Here is an 18,555-nt window from a genome sequence, read left to right on the forward strand (position 1 = left end):
AGGAGAGTGTAAAAGCTGGCTTGAAATTTAGCATAAAAAAAAAAACCCTTGTCAACTGGTCACATCACTTTCTGGCAAAGAGAGGGAGAAGAAATGGAAGCAGTGTCAGATTTTATGTTCTTGGACTCAAACATCACTGCAGCCATGAAATTAAAAGATGCTTGCTCCTTGGAAGGAACACTATGGCAAATCTGGACAGAATACATAACCTTGCTAACAAAGTTCCATATAGTCAAAGCCTTGTTTTATTTTGTTGTTTTTTCAGTAGCAATGTATGGCTATGAGAAATCGTGTATAAGAAAGCTTAGTGCAGAAGAATTGACACTTTTGGATTGTGGTGTTGGAGAAGACTTTTGAGAGTCCCTCGGATAGCAAGGAGAGCAAATTAGTCAAAACTTACCAAAAAAATCAATCTATTACCTGGAAGATCAAATACTTAAGCTTAAATACTTTGGCCACAAAATGAGAAAATGGGGCTGATTGGAAAAGACCTTAATGTTGGGAATGATTGAAGTCAGAAGGAAAAGGTGATGGCAGAGCATAAGATAGTAAAGTTGGAAACAACAAACAGGATCTTGGACAGACTTCATGAGATAGTAGAGGACAAAAGGACCTAGCATGCCATGCCGCATGGCATCACAGAGGCAGACAAAACTGAATTACTAAACAACAACAAACTAAGAGCTGAAGTGTCTTTCTTACAACTCTACAGGCAGCCTGGGTTCAGATTCTGACTCTTCTTCATACTGTTTTGTGATGACTGAATGAAATAATATTTGTAAAGCAGTTAGCATGGTGACTGATACATAGCAGGTGCTTAATAAATGTTTGTTCACTGCCCTCCTCCCCTTCTTCCCATGTATCTCTGGGGAAATTGCATTACTTCCTTAGACCTCAGTTTCTTAAATTTTAGGAATGTATGGCATCGGGTTCTTCTCCTCTTAGACAAGGTTGAACCAATTTTAAACACCTTCTCCCCCCCAAAAAATTGGCCTGCCCTCACACTTACCCACTGCTTCTTCCACCTAATTCCCCACTTCTAGGACAGCAACACTATAACATAATCAACAAACAGGTATGGTAGAGAAATTAACATTTTGTCCTCTGGGCCTTGGGTTCCTCATCTATAAAATAGGAATGGATAATATTTTGTCTCCTAGAAAGTAATGGACTGGACTAGAAGACTATCGAGGTGTTTTACAAAGATTTTAGAGTCTATGATTCAGATTGATATAAATGCATTACTCAATTGTATTATGAGATATTAATATAAAGAAGACAATAGCACTACCAATCTCTCTGAGGCCTATAGCTTTTGTAAAGCTAGAAAATGTAAAAATTTGGGGGTTTCCCATCTCTATTCCTTTTTGGAATAATCATTATGTGTCAGGAACTGAAATGCTCAGTGATTATACTCAGTATGTTACTAAAGTTAATGCGCAGAACAGGATAATTCTATTTCCTTATTTTAATAGATCTGTATTGTACTTTTAGTTTTATGGAATACATCTGGGAAAGTCAATTGAATACCTGCTTACCTACCAGGATTAGCACCCAATAAGAATAAAAGTGCCTTCCATTTCTATTACATTTAAATGAGTGATAGCAGCTTTTCGTTGATGTCAGCCTATTCCACAACAGTTTTCTTTTATAGATAAAGTTTGGCTCGGGCACCCATGGCATTTTTGGTTGTACATTGGTAAATACTGCAAAAGTAAGACACACTTGAAATGTGCATTATCTGGGTGTTGATATCCTGGACTTTATGGCATATTGATTAGCCTTGATATGCATTTCACAATGTACTCTTCCAGATCAATCAGTTTAGCACTTTAATTTATCAAAAAACACACATACTTTTATCAATTAGTTAGTTAAGAAGCATGTGTTGACTGTGACCAAATAGAGATACAAAGACAGAAGATCTTGCCCTCAGAGATCTTGCATGCTCTCAGGGGAGACAACATGTGCATATACAGCTATAAACAAAATAGATGAGGGATACAAGAGGATTTGACCTAGGGAAAGTAGTAACAACTAGGAGATCTCAGAAAAGGCTTTCTGTAGAAGGTGACATGAGCTGAATTTTGAAGAAACCTCATAATTCTAAGAGACACAGATGAAGATGAATGGCTTTCTAGGCATCACAGACAGCCAGTGCAAAGAAACAGATAGGAAATGTAATGTTACATATTAAAACAACAATAACAATCAGGACAATTTAATGGAACTATAGAATGGGTAAAGGAGAGGAATATGAAATAAATATCAAAAATGCAGGCTGGGGCAAGTCTATGAAGAACAGAAGAGTTCATATTTTTTTTATCTGAATACTTTATTGTATTCTTGCCAGTGTACAAAAGATAAATAAATGAAAATTCAGAGAGGTAAATGAGAAAGTCTGACATGAGTTGAAATTTGGATGGTTAACTTGGCACATTGTTACACACATATAGATTAAACTTTTGTGCAGGCTGTAGAATTCTCTCTCCTTTGAATACTCACAGTTCACTTCACATCACATCACATCACATCACATCACATCACATCACAGATCCACATATGAAGAGTGGATACAGAGATTCTTCCACAAGTAGCTTAAGATCATCTTGCTACAGGAATGAAGAGACTTTCTGGTGCCGGAAAGGATTACTGCTGGAAGATACCCAGTCAGCAGGGGATCATTTTGGGCATTTTGCAGGCAAAACTGTTTCAGATCAGCAGCAGAGTGAGAAACCTTCATGCAGGGGAGCCTGGTCTTGAGCCAGAGCTGCTGCACCACTTTCCTCATGGTGATGACTTTGGAGCTGCTGGACATGGCACAAGGAGCTGAGGTCCATGGTCCGTGGTCGGTTGTGGATGGTGGATGGTGGGTGGTCGGGCAGATGTCTGCTCACTCCCTGGCTCACTGGGTTTGGTCTGGAGTTTGTATTTTATTTTTATTTTTATTTTGTTTTATTTTTTAAGGCAGTTGGGGTTAAGTGACTTGCCCAGGGTCACACAGCTAGTGAGTGACAAGTGTTTGATATGAGGCCGGATTTGAACTCAGGTCCTCCTGATTTCAGGGCCAGTGCTCTATCCACTATGCCACCTAGATGCCCTTGAAGTTTGTATTTTAAAGCCAAATCAACAAGCATTTATGAAGGGCCTACTATGCTTCTAGAGGTCATTGTTGTTTGTCTTTTGTCTTCAAAGATGATTAATGACATCAAGGGTGATACCTTGACTCATGGGTAAATTGCATTTACATGAAGAAGAGCTACACAAAGTTATCAGCCTCACTCTTCCAGTCATCAAAGTCCAGTGCGGAGGCAAAAGTCAAGACTACTGGTGATGGCCTAGGGTAAAGTAGATAACCTTGGTGCCTTTGATGTCTGATCAAGCTCTAAACACTCCACAACTCCTGCTTCAATTGCTTTCATGGCTGTTAGAACAAATTTTTCTCAAATGCCCATTCCACTGGCAGAAGTCTTTACATGCTTGGGGTAGACACTCTCCTAACTTACTGATGGGTTTGTGGCCTATCAGTTACACTTGCCTGGTTTAGCCCATCTGCTGAGATGGTCTCCTGAGGTGTGGTCACTGTGCATGCTTCTTGGAGCCACAGGTGAGAGTTGAATGCCAGGTGGACACCGAAGGTGGATGAGCAGCCCTGAAAAGGGCTCAGCAAGCCCTCACACCAGAGGTGCTGGTCCTCCTTGAACACCCTATACATCCTTCTAGAGGTCACAGGGAGCCACTAGAGTTTATTGTTCCCAGAAATGACATGATCAGACCTGATCTTCACAAAAATCAACTGATTTCCAGCTCTGTGAAGCATAGACTGGAGAGAAGAGAGATGTGAAGTAGGGTTCCTAATTAAGAGATTGATCAAAAAGTCCAATTGAGAGATGATAAGGGAAAGATTACTTTGAACCAGAAGCATCAGTCAATGCTTCAAGAAAGACCATATCTGAGATAGGTTTTGATGCATGGGTAGGACCAAGATCACTGGATTTGGTAGTTGTGGTGATAGACTGAGAATATCTTCCAGGAAGAGGTCACAGTATGAATAAGGACTAAGAGATGTGAAAGCATGGGAACGTATTCAGGGAATAGTGGTTAGCTATATCAGCCTGGAAAAATAAGCTGCAAGCAGAGGTGCTTATGGCAAGCTCCTAAGCAACCTATGGAGAGTTCTATTACTAGCTTGGAGCATGCCACACAGAGGAAATATGTAACAAGGTAAAAATTATGTTGAAGCAACCATGATGAAATGGTGAAAAGGAAAACAGACACAGTCACTTCCAAACCAAGTATAAACCCTTGAGTAGAAATGTTTGCATCATGGTAGAACCTACTAATTCCATATTGTTTTTATCTCTCATTCACCTGAGGTCATATAAATCATAAGCTATCTACCCTTTACCCACAGGAATTGCTAATCATCATTCGTAAACTGGGCATTTTGATTCTTAGATTTTTGGTTAAGATGATTTTATTCAATAAGGAATATATTATAGCCATTTATTAAGTTATAACATATAGCTATTCCATGAAATAACTATGTAGCTGTTAAAGGAGGTTATCAATATCTTGAAATTAACATATATGATTAACATGATTTTATTCAACAAAGAATATTTTGCTGTTGTTGAGTGGCTTCCGTTGTGTCCAATTCTTCATGACCACATTTGGGGTTTTCTTGGCAAAAATACTGGAGTGATTTACCATTTCCTTCTCCAGATCATTTTACAGATGAGGAAACTGAGTCAAAGAGGGTTAAGTGACTTACTCAGGGTCACACAGTTCCTAAGTGTCTGAAGCCAGAGTTGAACTCACGAAAATTAGTTTTCCTGATCTGAGGCCCAGAACTCTGTCCACTGTGCCACCCAAACATAACTGCTACTTACTGAATAAAATATGTTTTTTAATTTAATAAATATAATTTCTTTGCCACACATTATTTCTTTATTACTTATTTCATTAGTAGTATATTAGACCCATAATATGTAACTGTTACATGAAAATGAGAATAAGGAATATATTATAACCATTTTCAAAGTATAAAACAGAGCTTTCACAGGATATAGCTGCATAGCCATATGCCTGAAATGCCTCTAGAAATGACTAACCGGGCTAGATGTTACTTCTTGATCAGATTAGTAGGATCACTATCCTACGTTTCTCCTATATCCTTTCCAGTCACCTGAATGATTTGTTTTAAAACATTTATTTGAAACTCGTATTATAACTAGCAAGCAGACCCAGGATACTTATTTTTTAATATTGTTCTTGTTGCTAATGTCAGTTTTTAATGGCCTAGATCTCAAAATGATATAATGTAAGGATGTTAGAGAATGTACTTAACTTTTATGACTCAAAAATACTTGAGTTCTGTACACGTGTTTCATGTCCCTCCCTGCCTCCTCCCCAAAAGTATATTTCAGTGCAACAAATGGACTACATAAACTTATACAGTCTTTGGTATTTTTTCTTCCCATGCAAGTACTCTGCAAATTAATTTGTATTGATTAGGGTCTGCAAAGAAAACACATTTATTTAGATTGATTGTTGAAGCTCATGGCAGTAATGGAATACTGTACCTCTTGTTTCAGCATGAGTCCCTGAAAATCAATTATAGGACACCAAAAGCCATTATTTAGCTCTTGTAAATGAAGGATGTTCACTTTTTAAAATACTAAGAAACCTCAGTGATATTGGACAGTGATACTGAACCAAGTCAGCGTGTTTAGGTGGAGGACCATCAAACTCATAGTATATCCATGAATCCCACTAATGCTAAGGTTTCCATGTGGCTGGGAATTGTGCTGAATTAAAGAAAAAAAAACAGAAGAAAGGGAGTAACTGACAATCTTGGAAATGGGACAAATTTGGTTGAAAGTTGAAGGTAAGGTACCTTTGTGCTTAAAAGAGAAGCAGCAGGAGCCAATGCTAATTGTCATTGTCGTTTTTCTTAGGTGTCCAGCATGACACAGGTCACTAAACTAGGTAGGACTTGGGAAATTCACCCAGGTCAGATACAGACCTGCCAGCACAGTGGTGAGGGAGGTGAGCCCCAGGAGAGAAGTGTGGTGGGGGCTGGAACATTTGGGGCAGTATTTATAAACAGGTAGTGGTGGGGGAATTCTTTCTCTTCCCAGAGTGCCAACCTAGAGTAAAGGCTGTATGACTCATAGTCCTCTACCTGTCCCACTTGTACCACCCTGTCACTGTGGAGTGTAATCTCCCTTCCCTGATGAATTGGACACAGCTGAATCCTTCCCAGGCAGTGCTTATTTCTTCACTATGTAAGGCAGGGATAATGGTTTAGGGGGTGATCTTTTCTAGTGTCATAGACTTCTCTCTAGAGATATAATGAGCTACAGCTTGTCACAATAATTAGCTTGCTTTTTAGCCTAAAAGCAGTATATTATCCTTTCAGGTCCACATGGTTGCTCCTTTTTTTTTTATGGAGCTCATGTCAGATAATAGTGTAATCAACTGCTAAGAGGAGCTTAATCGTGCGTAAAAGGTAGGAAGGGATTGGGGGTGTGAAAGTGTTTGACTGGATCATCTGCAAAGTTTCTTATGCTGTGACTTAGATCAGTTATTAATTAGAGCCCATTAGATTATACACTCCATGTGGGTAAGGATTATTTTATTTCATTGTTTCTTCTTGCATCCCTAACACCTGTGACAGTGTGTGGTACATAGCTAGCTCTTAATTGTTAATTGATAAATTAATTTATTAATGTTATAGCTACAGAAAATATTATAAGTGAATAGCCTTCTACATATTTAAGCAACTCCAAAATGAGTAGCATAGTTATAAAATAGTAAATAACATCAAAGTGATCTAGCAGAGGCTTTTTCTCAGAAGTAGGTATGTATTGTGGTTCACTTTATTCAGTGTTTCTTTTTTTTTCGTTTGCCCTTTTATTCTTAGGACATGTATGTGTAGAACCTGGAAAGTCTATTAATGTTTATGAAATAATACCATATAACTATATAGTGTTTTGTTGCATCTAGGAAAAATAAAAAGGTAAGGGGCAACTAAGTCTTCTCATGGCATTCTATATTACAATTGCAGGTTAAACACACTCTAGAACTGATTACAGCATACAGTTTACAACAGTCTTAATAAAATAGGACCTGAACAGGAATGAAAACTCTATCATTGTCCCATATTGCTGTCCCATTCCCTAACTCTGCTACACCATGTGACAAAACACACACATACACACACACACACACGCAACCTTTATAAAATATTGTATCGTATCGTATTAGTTTTTCTTCCCCTGTGATTTAGGCTTAGCAAATTGTATTTTTACAGATGAACTATCATTGATATTATATATGCCAATACATTAGCAAAAGTATAGCAAAGCCATTATAAATTCTGAGATACATATTGAGAAAGAGGAAACTAGAGCAATGTATGATGTGATCTTTCAAAGTCCCTTTCCATATTGGTAAGCTATAATTATCGTGTCTAATTTTTATCCAGACTTTCCACAACACAATGCTGGCCCTCTGCTCACATATCCTCAGCTCCTAGTTACAGAAACCTGGAAGAAGTAACAGCTTGTTTTCCCATATACCGCAGACTCCAATGGATTGCTACTGGGGCCTCTTTTGAACTTTCATCTTGCTTTTATGGGCATTTGTCCAGCTTTTTTTCTTGCAAATAAGGTTTGAAATGTTTTCCTGGTAAATGTTCAGGAACTAAATGATGCATGCCCATCTATGAAAACACTTTGAACTTAATAAGCCATAACTAAACTGATTATAGAGGAAAAAAGGAATCACCCAGACATATTTTATCTGACAGTGTTTCACATAATTGCACAGGTGAACTTTGGAACATAGTACAAACATTCATTCACACTAAGTTCTACTGAGATGATCACATTACAGTATTAAGTGAAATAACATTTGTAAAGAGCTTAGCACAGTGCCTGACACATAGTAGGCATTTAATAAAAGCTTGTTTCATTATTTCTTTCCTAGTAATAGTAACAATAATGTTGGAGTGCCTTGTGTCAGCCCCAACATACTTACTGGTAAACAACCCCTATTAACCACTGTTATGAGTTCTTTTTGATTTTGGAAGATGTGATTCTCATTGTCTAATATTATATGTTAGGGGTATATCTGTAGCCTTTTGAATATGCTATGTGATTATGACTGTATTAAGCCCTTATATTTTCTCTTTTAGTGATCTCATCAGCTCCAATGGATTTCATTATACTCCAGATATGTATTACTCCCTGATGTACAAATCTAACTTCTCTCTTCTCCATATCACTAACTGAAGATGCAGTATTTTCTATGAGGAACAGCCAATAGGCCAGTTGGATATTTTTAACTTTTAACTAGATGTCACATAGGCACTTCTAATGAGCATTCACACAATAGAATCTGCCACACACACCTCTCCACAAACTAGCACCCTTTCTATCTTCTCTCATTTTGTTAGCATCCTTACATTCACCACTTTAGCGGGTTCTAAATCTTCCTTTACTCTTCACTATCTCTTACCTGCTATAGACAATCAATTAGCAAATCTTCTTGGTTTTATCTTCACAACATCTCTTTCATTTGTCCCCTTCTTTCTGATCACACAGCTACCACATTTCTTCAGGCCCTAATTTCTTCTCCAGTACACAATTGCAGTAGCTTTCCAGGTAGATAGAAATGATTGGCTAAGGGTTGTGGTGGTGGCGGTGGTGGTGTTGATGGTGGTGGTGGTTGTGAGAGAGTGAGGAGTTGAGGATAACACTTGGATGGCATGCCCTGGTGACTGGAAACATTATGGAGCAGGGGTGGAGAACCTGTGGCCTTGAGGCCATGTGTGGCCCTGTAGGTTCTTACATGCAGCCCTTTGACTGAATCCAAAGTTCACAGAAAAATCCCCTTAATAAAAGAATTTGTTCCATAAAACTTGGACTCAATCAAAAGGCTGTACCCAAGGACCTAGAAAGCCACATGCGGCCTCAAGGCCACAGGTTCCCCATACTTTTTATAGAGGATGCCTTCTATAATACTAGGTAAGTTAAGAAGAGTGGAAGGTTTTGGGGAAAAGGTAATGAGTTCAGTTTTGGCAAAGATATCCACTTGGGGATGTGTAATAGACATCATATTTCCCCCAATGTACTCTGAATTTTCCAACTTAGGATCAAATGGCTCAGAATTTGAATGACCACACATCAAACTCATATCAATTATGACCTATTGCCAAGCTCTCTCAGGCAGCAACAGTAGTGGCAAGGTAAATGCTGGTCAGCAATTTTAATGCAATCTATAAACTTCAGAGAAAATCCAGGCCCTATAGAGAAATTGCACATATGCTATCAATAGATGTAATTCTTCTCTCTGGACTGGATTTGAAAAACCCACACATGACATTAAGTGCCACCAAGCTGTTCTAAGAGCCATTTTCTGGCAGAAGTAGAGATCTGTGGTCACAGCTAGACTTGCTCAATGACCTCAGAGCCCTTGCATGAATGAAGTTTGCTTTTACTGTTATAATTGCATCAGTTTGTGCAAGTGTTATTGCCTAATCTGGCTGTTATATTTAATGGCCCCAGCTGCGAGGAAATCGTTTTTTTTTTTTAGCTAACACCCCCACCCAACCAACTTTTACCTACTGTGATATTCTCAATTGAAATGCCAAGAGCTTCCAGTGTAAAAATGTCCCATGACCACATTTTCACATAGCATTTTAACTCAAACTGTATTAAAATCCAAAACCTTTTTTAGTTGAATTTAGCTGAATTTGGTTATCTTGCTTCTAAAAACAATGAAAGGCATTTTTATAGAAACTTTGATAGACTAAGATGACAAGTGAAAGATATGAATTTAATATGGTGGCGGTTAAACATTCCAACATTTGCCCCAGTAGATTATCTGGAGGATAACTAATGTCACAACTAAAGTTGATTATAGCAAGAGGTACAACCAAAAGTCATGTGGTAAGATCACAGACAATGTGTGACACTTCCATTGGGAAGGCACAATGCCACAGGAAAACCAATATCCTTCAGTGAAGCGATAACAATATTGCGTTCAAATATTTTCAGTATTTTATCAAATCATCAAATTCACCTCAAGAATTCCTCCCTTTTTTGATGCACTTGAGTAAGTACATAAAGACAATAAACAGTTTTCAATTCAGTTAAATCCTAACATTGTATGGGACTCTGCCACATAGTATTTGAAAATAGCATAGTACTGCTATAGAAGTACGGTTGCTACCTAGGCATCAAAATCAATCTTTTTACCATACTATGTAATACTATAATGATATTATAGATGAATCTCAAAAAGGGAAAATCTTTAATTCTTGAAGTTTTTAATTTATATTTATCCACAGATTTGATAAGACTAAATGATGAGGAAAGGAAGGGAGGGAGGGAGGAAGAAAAGAAGGAAGGAGGAAGGAAAAAAAGAAGAAAAATAGAAGAATGAAAGAAAATAGAAAGGAAAAGAAAAAGGAAGGAAAAATATTAAAAAAACCAAATAGACAAAGAAAGGAAGGAAGAAAGAAAGAATAAATGAATGAATAGAAAGAGAAAGGGAAAAGGAAAGAAGGAAGGAAGGAAGAAAGAAGAGAGGAAGTGAAGAAGAAAGGAACAAAGGGAGAAAGAAAGATCATTTGAGATCTAATGGCTAGGAACTGCTATCTATTGTTATTTCCTTTCACTCATTCATTTACTTTTTGGTCAAGACCTGTAATTTGGTTAGAATGGGGAACTCCCAGTATGGAAACTTTATCTACTGATATCAGTTGGCATTTTTTTTTGAAATGTCTTAACTTAGAGAGTTGCCTGGGTGTGTGTAAGTTAGGCAACTTACTCTTAGCAAGTATACACACGTTTGAACTTGGATCTTCCTTCCTCCAAGCCCAGTGAGTATCTTTTATGCCACTGCTGCTTGTTGTAACAGTTTAAGTGTGATATATATATAACAAAGTGATCATTTGAACATAATTTACTGGCAATGCCTCCAGGTATAATGTATGACATAGACAACAAATACAGTGAAGGACGTCAGTCTCAGTTCAAATTATAAATTAAAAATAATGAAGACTGTAAAAATTAACACATTAAAACATCTTTGTTCCTATAAAACAAAATAATGTGTTTATGCATGAGCCCTAGGCTATCATTTTACCAACATAGGTCATTCAGAGAAAAACTAAGAATTTTCATTCTTTTTGAATTTGCATTTATTTAAGGGATATGAAGGATTTAATAAAGTTTATATGTATACATTCATGTATGTGTTAACATCTTCATTTAATACACATTTAATATGTACTCAATCATTGCTGATTAGGATCTATGTATTAGACACTTTGCAAAATAATTTATAAAGGCTTTATTGATTCCTAATTGATCCTAATTGATTCCTAAATTCATATCAAAAGAAGTGTCTGTTCATGTTCTAATATGTTAAAAGATGATTTGCAGAGGCAGCTAGATGATACAGCAGATAAAGCTCCAGCCTTGGAGTCAGGAGGACCTGAGTTCAAATATGGCCTCAGACACTTTACACTTACTAGCTTCATGAAATTGGGCAAGTCACTTAACCATGATTGCCTCACCAAAAAAAAAAAAAAGATGATTTGCCTTTTCACAATGGTATCAAATATTTTAATTTTTTATTGCCTACTCAAATAATTGCCTACTCAAATGATAACTCTGACAATGAGAATTAGTCATATATGAATGTCATACTTTTTAAAGAAGCAGTCATGGTTTTTAATCAACCAATACCTATTTAGAATCATAGATCTAGAAGTGAAAGGGACTCTCCTCTTAGCTTAATTCATAATAAAGAGAAAAAAATGAAAAGAAAAAAACTGGGAATGCAATACTAGGAAATGAGATGGTTGGCAGGGAGTCTGTCTCTTAAAATAATGAAGCAATGCTGGAAGTGAAGCGTTGGATTTATTAGCATTTTATTTATTCGGGTCACTGCCTAGCAGGGTAAAATATTTAAATTACTTTAAACAAAATAGAACTCAGAAGTAAAAACTTCCTTTCATTTTCCACAACATTAAAGATACTCATAATTTAAAAATTTTTTTATTTTTTTTCTGAATTTAAGAAATAAAATGAACATTTCCATAGTAGAATAGAAAAAAAGATTGCACATAAATCTGTAACTCCATTATATACAATTTCCTACTCCTTTTAAATATATATTAAAGTTATCATATAACCTTTTTTTCTTTTTTCTCCCCCTCCCCCTACTCTACATATTTGTGGCTAAGAGTAGCATTCATAGTTTTATTGACAATTTATTTTACCATCATTTTTCCCCCAGGAGTATTGCATGATCTCAAGTCACAGGACAAGACAGTCTTGAAAGAATTAAATTTCTGGGATACCCAATAGGCAATGGAAAGGTACGTGAAACCAGGTTAGTAGATTGCAAAAATTTATCAACAAAAATTATAGAGTATATGTATTACCAGAATATATATATTACCAGAAAGACATTTTGACTAGTCATATGGAAACAGTAAGAAAACTCAGGCTAAAGAATAATAATAATAAAAAACTCTGCATGTCCAGTGTCACATGAACTAGTGAGAGACCAAAGAATTGTACTCAGATGTAGCAGAGCCTAAAAGGCTCAATAAAAAAATATTCTGGAGAACTCTTTTAATGACTTCTGTGAATCCCAAGAACATGTAATTAATTTATCATTCCTTTAAGGGATGGTACAATTCCTGGATGTTTTCAGACAATAATCGAAGGGATTCTCCTGCTCAGTGACAGTGATGGTGATGGGGGCAGGGCCCAAGCCAAGATCTTCTCCTTTTGCCCCAAAGGGAATCTGACTCACAGGCCCCAGACCCTCATCTCCCTTTGAAAGCCTTAGCATTACCTTTTAATCTTATTCAGATTTGCCCTAAAAGAATCTGGCTCCCTTTTGTCTATAGGCCCCAGAAAGGCCTTCTCCAGTCTCAAACTGTTCCTTATCAACTCTCCTTATCTCCTTTTGAAAGTCCTAGCCCCACCTTGATTTTGTGCAGGTGCCTTTCAAACTTCTGCCTTCCTCTTCCCTCCATTAGCTATTCCCATTGTCTATTCAATCTCTCAGACCTCCCCAATTAGAATTCTTACCTAGACCCTTTTCCCAACCCCCTTCTCTGGCCACCCAAAGTTACTTTAGTATTTAAGATCCACCTTGGCCCTCATTCAGATGCTGAGATTCTCATGCCCGCTTGTCGTTATGGGGGTCACGTGGTTGAGAATCTCTGGTGCCCCAAAGGCTGAGCGTTTCTCATGCCCGCCTATCCTTACGGGCATCACCTGGCCTCTGTGATTTATCACTAATAAACTTTTCCTCTGGCTGAAGAAGCTTTGAGTTGAATTCATTCAGCAGGGCCTGGTTCCATGATCTTGGGGATTTTGCAGCACCCCAAAAGTCCTAGACCTCTTCAATGACAGGGTTGGGGCAGCATCTTTTAAAAGAACAGACATTTTCCAGCTTAATTTCTTGTCTATCGCCATGAGGCAAACCATGTGCTTTCTGCTTTACCTGCCCATGCAAAGGGGTGAGAGATGGGCATTTCTGCTCCTGTCAGTCTTTTCCTTCTATTTTCTTTTTTCCTTTCCTTTCCTCTCCCTCATTATCACTGCCTGTGGGCTTCCTTCAAGTCACACATAAAATTCCACCTTCTTCAAAAAGCTTTTCCTAGTCCTCCTTACATTAGTGCCTTCCCTCTGAGATTATCTCTAAGTATCTCTAAATATCCTATTTTTATATAATTTGCATGTTGTATATGTCTGTATGTTGTCTCCCTCCATTAGACTACGAGGTGTTTGAGACCAGAAACTGTTTTCATCTTTCTTTGTATTTCCAAAACTTAGCAAAGCACCTAGCATACAGTAGGCATATGATAAATGTTGACTTGACTCAGTACATGACCTTGTGAGTTCAAAAACCCTAGAGGAATGGGAGTGAAGTGAGAGTGTCCACCAGAATTGGAGGGATGATGTTCACTAGAGAAGTTGTTGGTGTCAGAGCAGATACAGGGGAGGCTAACAGTGGAAGCAGCTCAGTATACAGTCCTGGGGAGGCTTGGCTTTGGAGTGGAGTGAGAACCCAAGTGAAATGTAAAATTCCTGATTAGCAGTTTTGTAAAATAATTTTATGTTTTGATGGCATTTAAACATTAGCCTACTAGCAGACTGTAACAGAAGTTACAAGTTGTTACTATAGTGTCTTAGTTAATGCATGCTATGATTCTCTTATGTTTACATTCCTTTGTTTATAAGAAGATGTTATACATGCCAATTGTAATGAATATCTTTTTTAAATCTCCCCTTTAGGGGAACTCTTTAGAGTTGTGAACGATAATCTAATTCACTATAATTAAAGTCTTCTTTGAGGTATCCAGTATGGGAAACTTAATTAGCCATTGTATTCGAGAAAAGGGAGCCTCCTCTCTATAGAGGCAGTCACCGAGGACTGAATATAATCCAGACTTCGTGGCTGGACACAGCACTGGGAGGGACAAATTCTCCAGTTCCTATGGGCTCAGTGGGCTAGGTCTTCAAGGCTAGGTATGTTTTTTCTATTCTGCTAATGCCTGCCTACAAGAAACTTAAAATGTATTTGGGAGGAGGGGCATAAGATGTGTTTGAAAATAATATAATCCAAAGTATATTTTAAGAGTGTAATTCTTGTACAGGAAGTATAAACAAATGAGCACAATGTAATGGAAAAGGAACTGAATTTGGAGTCAGAGAACCTGGATCAAAATCCCAGGAGGGTGGGGGTGAACATTCTGGGCCTTAGTTTCCTCATTTATATAATGGAGGGTTTGCACCACATAATATCTGAAGTCCCTTCTAGTTCCAAATTTGGGGTCCAATTATCCTAAAATGTTTGGATTCTATGATGGAGGGAGAGATCACTTCAGTATGAGGTGATCAGAGAGTGCCTTATGGAGGAGAGGGCATTTGAATTGGACCTTTAATGATGTATTGGCTTTCAAGAGGTAGGAGTGGGGGATGAGGGAAAGCTCTCCAGGTGTGGGAAATGTATCACATTGCTTTCTGCTAAGATATCAGGAAAAATGTGGATTGCCCAAGGCCGGCAGACAAATGTTTGAATAGCTACTGGGTTACTGTGACCTGCCATAAACCCAGAGGCAAAGTTTAATTCTAGTTATTATGAATTATTCTGTGTTGTGTCAATATTCAATAACCTGTAGAGGTGGTTACCTCTTTTCAGAAAAAGCTGAATTAGATAATATCTTTTAATACCATAAAGCTAATCATAAAAAGCCAAGAATAAATACATGCTTATGCACCTACCACTTCAAGTTACTTTATTTAACTAAAGTAATAATGATGATATGTCTCATTTGTGTAATGTTTTAAGGCTCACTTTTTATGTATCTTCTTATTTGCTTCTTTAAAATATCTTGAAAGTTCTTTGTTCGCTGCTTTGAGTCATCTTTCTCTTTGTGTCTGTTATTACATGACATTATGGCTGCGCTCATTTTAGAATTACCTCATTTCTGTCTGTGCAATGCTTGGCAGCTCCCCACAAATGCCAGAGGTTCATTCAGTTGTGTGTCTACATTTAAGCATTGGGGTGAAGAGGTAGATTTCAGTGTGTCTCAAATCAACCATGTCCCTCTCTTCAAACTTGTTTTTTTGTGAAGAGAGACAGAGTTAGAAAGTATGGCCTTGGCTGAGATGAAGGGGAGATAAATATCTCTCATACTTTAAAATTGTGCCAAATATCTACCATTAATTTCAAACAGTAATTTAAAAAAATCAAAGCCTTGCATAATAGTAAGCCTGGACATGGTTGAAAGGGGGTAGGGAGTAGGGGGATAAGGAGCATTGAAATTCCTGGGAACAGTTTGATTTTTTTCCAACCATGAGCTCATAATCAGTAAGCACAGTCTTAATCATGAATAGCTCAGGTCTCACTGGTAAAGTCTTCAGAGTAGGGACACGCATCAGTGCCAAGTACATCAGTAGAAAATAGTCATTAAGTCAACTACTCCTCAACCTTGCCTTATCATAGCCCCTATATATTTTCCTCATTTTGAACATAGAATCAAGTTCAGAACTCTTTTAATGTTTTTTTAATTCTCCACATTCTCCTTTTTTAGTTGATCTTTTAATCTCTACTTGCCAAACTCAATTCTTTGTTCTCAAGCTGCAATATCTCTTCCTAAAGCCCATGTGGAGACTCTGGGGGCCCCTAGCGATCTTTGTTATGACTCTGACAGTACTTTGTTGGTTAATTTACTCAATAGAGGTATAAGCTATCCAACCTCAGAAATTTTAAAAGGGACCTGCAAATTTACTTTTTATGAGTAGACCAAAGAATGTACTGTTTTATTTTGATGTCTGAATTTTCAGGATGTTTTAAATCCTTGTGGTGTACCCTTTAATTGTTAGTTCTTTTATTAAGTCGGATCTTGAAAGAACTGGGGAAGACATAGATTAACTAACATATCTAAGTCTCAAAGGAGGAAATGGCTTCTCACTGATGGATGGTTCATAATCATGATTTATAGAGTGGCATGCTGAAATATCTTTATTATGTTTTCCCAGAAGTTAAGTGTTGTGGACATTATATATGCTTGTGTATTTTTGCAGGTCTTAAAACCAGTTTCTCTGTTTATTTAGAATTTTCCTTTTAGAAGTGGGAGGGAAATGATCTAGGAAGGCAAAATTTTCTGGCCTATAGGGTTAGTTAATAACAGGGTCAGATGAGTTTGTGGTTTGTAATTGATTGCACAAGTGAAAATTACATAAGATTGTGAAGATCAACATGCCGAAAATCTGTTTCAACAATCTTAATCATTTTTATCAAAAGCATTTTCAAATGTTCCCTAGCTATCATCTAGTGTGAAATTTTTATAGACCTCTAGTAATTCCCAGAAACTCTAACTTCCTTCTGTGTACAACATGATCTCATCTCCAAAGAACTCATTTATCCTTGACTATATTCTATTCCTTAACATATAATAAAATTTTATGCCAAAGTCTTAGGAACTTGATGATTAAGGGAACTCTAAAATATATGTTTTGTAATTTTATAACCTTTTTCAATTAACTTGAAAATATTTGTTGAGAGTTTGTTGTGGCACTAGAGGGTATACAAGAATAAAAACAAATACAAACAAAACAGACAAAAATAAACACAACAACATAAACCATTATCCCTAGCAGCCTTAGTTGTGGAAGTGAATTCTAAGGCAACACATGAATAAAATGCAACAGAAGAAATGTCAAAAAAAGCAATATATTGTTAATTACTACAAGAATGTTCTGGTCAAAAAAAGCTAATGAAATTCAAAGAAAGAAATCCTGTTGATTGGGAATAGTCAAAAGAAGCTTTATAAATAAGTGATGCTTTAGTGGAATCTTGAAGAATGGGTAGCATCTGCAATGCAAGAATCCTGGGAAATTGAAATCTGAGAAAACCATGTGGGTAGAAACTAGTAATGTATATTGGAGTACGATTAAATAGACCAATTTAACAGGAGTGAGATATTTGGAAAGGTGGGGAAATGGAAATAAAACCAAGTTGCAGAGAGCATTGATGGCCAAGCCAAGAAGCTTGAATGAAGGACTGCTGTTAAAATTTGAGCATGGAGTAAGGTAGCTAATATGTTGGTTTGGGAAGAATAGATTATTGGCAATCTGTGCAATGTGATTAAGCAAAAAGGTCTAGAGGCTAAGAAAAGTGTTGACTATTGCAAAAATGCAACAGTGAGGTGATAACCATACAGTCTAAGTTAGTATCTGTTAGAATGGAAAGTAAAGAATATAAAAGAGACATTCTGAGAGAATTGTTAGGACCTGGTTACCAGGCTTGGTTGGCATCTGAAGCTGTGGTAGAGGGCAGAGTCATAGAATAATAGCATCTAAAGATAGAAAAGCCTTAAAGGTCATCAAGTCCAATTTTTACCTGAAGAGTCAAAGATGACTCTTAGATTTAGGATTTGGAGGCTGCTATTGCAAATAGTAGAAAAGGGAAAAGTCAGGAGGAAAAGGTACTAAATTCTGTTTTGGCCCAGTGTTTGACCTGGATTCAAGAGTTGAGGCTTGTAGCAGATAGGATTTTATCTGGGATTTGAAAGAATGCACGGAGGGCAGGGGATAGAGATGTGATGAGAGAGAATTCCAGGCTTGAGGGAGTCAGTGAAAATGTCCAGAGTCAGGACACAAGAAACAGCAAGGAGAACAATGCTCCTTGATTTCAGAGTATATAGTAGGGTGTAAGAAGCTTGGAAAAGTGAGAATGGCTCCATGTTATGAAGAACTTTTAAAGGCAAACAGACTTTTATTTGATCTTGGACATCATGGGAAAAAAAATATGAATTGGTCTGAAAAAGGTATTGAAAAGTAGAATTGGCCAAATGAAAAAGAGGCACAAAAATTCACTGAAGAAAAGTAAATTTCTTAAAAGAAGAATTGACCAAATAGAAAAGAAGGTACCAAAGCTTACTGAAGAAAATAATTCCTTAAAAATTAGAATTGAGCAAATGGAAACTAATGAATTTATGATAAATCA

General features: G+C 37.1%; 1 pseudogene; it reads right to left on the minus strand.

Annotated features, from left to right (window-relative positions):
- Window positions 1-2,612: 2,612 nt before the first annotated feature.
- On the minus strand, window positions 2,613-2,818 carry LOC110200252 (guanine nucleotide-binding protein G(I)/G(S)/G(O) subunit gamma-5 pseudogene; annotated as a pseudogene).
- Window positions 2,819-18,555: the final 15,737 nt, after the last annotated feature.

The sequence above is a fragment of the Phascolarctos cinereus genome, unplaced genomic scaffold (assembly GCF_003287225.1).
Source record: "Phascolarctos cinereus isolate Bilbo 61053 unplaced genomic scaffold, phaCin_HiC Scaffold_7;HRSCAF=346, whole genome shotgun sequence".
NCBI lineage: Eukaryota > Metazoa > Chordata > Mammalia > Diprotodontia > Phascolarctidae > Phascolarctos > Phascolarctos cinereus.